A 2,260-nucleotide genomic window follows, 5' to 3' on the forward strand; every position below is an offset into this window, starting at 1 on the left:
GAAGAAGAAGAAGAAGAAGAAGAAGAAGAAGAAGAAGAAGAAGAAGAAGAAGAAGAAACAACAGCAGCCAAAATGACTGGGAGATGAAATCAATCTCACAGTGTAGCAACAACAAGGGTCATTATGTCCTTCCCCTGAGGTGTTTTCACCGCGCGTAAGTAGATACAGAAAGTTCTGGTTTCTAGGAGGAAATAAGCTGAGAATTAAATGAACCAAGATTCACAGAGCACGTTCTTTACTTCTCATCTAAATCAGCCTTGTTCTGTGCATTGCCGCTAACACAAATCTCTGCTTTTCTGCTTCGTTTTTATCACCATCAAGGACATTAGAAGAATAAGGTTTTGTCCCAATTAGAATTAACTGCACTATCTGTCTCATGCTAGATTATTTCTGAAACAAAATGTATCATTTTCTTCCTTGCTCAACAAACATTTTTAAAGTACCTCTGGTTTGTCAGGCATTGGGGGACATGAGGACACAGTCCCAGCCCTTGAGGATGCTTTACAAAGAGGTGGTGAGGCTGAAGTAGAAGGTTACTGAGCTCAAAACCAGCAGAGAGTACACAGCAAGTTCCAGACAGCCCTAGGCTACATGAGACCCTGCATGAAAGGAAACACACACACACACACACACACACACACACACACGCAAGCACACGCAAGCACACACGAACCGTATGCACACACACACACTCACACACACAGGCACACACGCACGCACACACACACACATGCACGAACACACAAGGAAGAGGAACAAGAGGAGTGGGGAGAACAAGACAAAGAAGACTGAGGAGACAGATGAAGTGCTCACCATGTAAGCATAAGGACCCAAGTCTGGATTCTCAGCATCCACATAAAATCGGGCCATGTCTGTGCACATCTGTAACACCTGTAGTAGGACAGAGATCAGCAAGCAGATGCTGAGATCTTCCTGGCCAGCCAGTCTCAATGGTGAACTTTGAGTTCAATGAGAGACTTTGTTTCAGAAAATAAAGTAGAGAGTGACAGGAGAGGCCAACAGACATTGACCTCCATCTCCTACCCACGAGTGCATGCATGATCACACCCATGTGTAGACTTGTACACACACACACCATATACACAACAAAGAAAAAAGAGGACAGAAAGGAGAGGCATGGGAGAAGGGAGAAAGAGGGAGAGGGAGGAGAAGGTGGTGATACAGGAGTGGTACCCAGCTGTAGAGGAAGATGCTGGGGTACAATGCCCATCCATGGGGAGGAAGCTAATTCTGCCCAACTGTGGGTAGGTCAGGGACATTTGAAATAAGCCCTCAGTCACATTTTCTTTTCCTTTTCTTTTCTTTATTTGCTTTGTTTTGGTTTTTTGTTTGTTTGTTTGTTTTGTTTTGTTTTTTTCGAGACAGGGTTTCTCTGTGTAGCCCTGGCTGTCCTAGAACTCACTCTGTAGACCAGGCTGGCCTTGAACTCAGAAATCCGCCTGCCTCTGCCTCCCAAGTGCTGGGATTAAAGGCGTGTGCCACCACCGCCTGGCTTCCCTGCTAGCGGGCTGCCAGCATCATAACTGGGGGTGCAGAAGATGGCATCCTGTCTGTCCTGGGAGTCCTTGTCTCCCAAACCCCAACTCCCTACTGACCCAGAATCTTCATCACAGCAGCTATGGGGGTGATGGCCTTACTCCAGTAGCCTCAGTGTCACCCAAAAAGGTGACAGAAACGCAAATCCTTCACACACACCCTCTCCACCAGCCCCACACAATGACAACTTCCTGATGGGGACAATTTGTATTCTTACAAGCTTTCCAAGACCCTAGTCTCACAGGCTTGGAAATAGGGTACTCTGGCTTTGGGTATAGAGTACTCTGGCTGGGCTGTGGGAGGACAGCTCTAGCGTCACCAAAGACACTCCATCAAGGAAAGAGGACAAAATGCAGAAGGAAAGACTTATGAGAGGCCAGCATGTTCCTCAAGGACTCACCCTGGTGGAAGGATGGGGAAAACAAGCCAGATGGGCTCTCATGCTCAGCGCCTGATTCCACCAGAGATGAGATGTGAGCGTGTACACTGAGGTAGGCATTGTCATCCTCCAGGCTCTGGTTGTCCTCTCCTTATAGTTGAGGGAAGGTGCAGCTCCTTGCATTCTACTTCCTTGACCAAGAAAAACAACCTAAAGCCCAAGATATCCATAAGTGGGAAAGAAACGAAACAGTTTGGGGCTTGGAAAACTAGGGCCTGGGAGGGTGGGCCTGGGAAATGGTGGGGACCTGAGAGGGAGGGTGGG

The sequence above is a fragment of the Mastomys coucha genome, unplaced genomic scaffold, assembly GCF_008632895.1.
Source record: "Mastomys coucha isolate ucsf_1 unplaced genomic scaffold, UCSF_Mcou_1 pScaffold20, whole genome shotgun sequence".
NCBI lineage: Eukaryota > Metazoa > Chordata > Mammalia > Rodentia > Muridae > Mastomys > Mastomys coucha.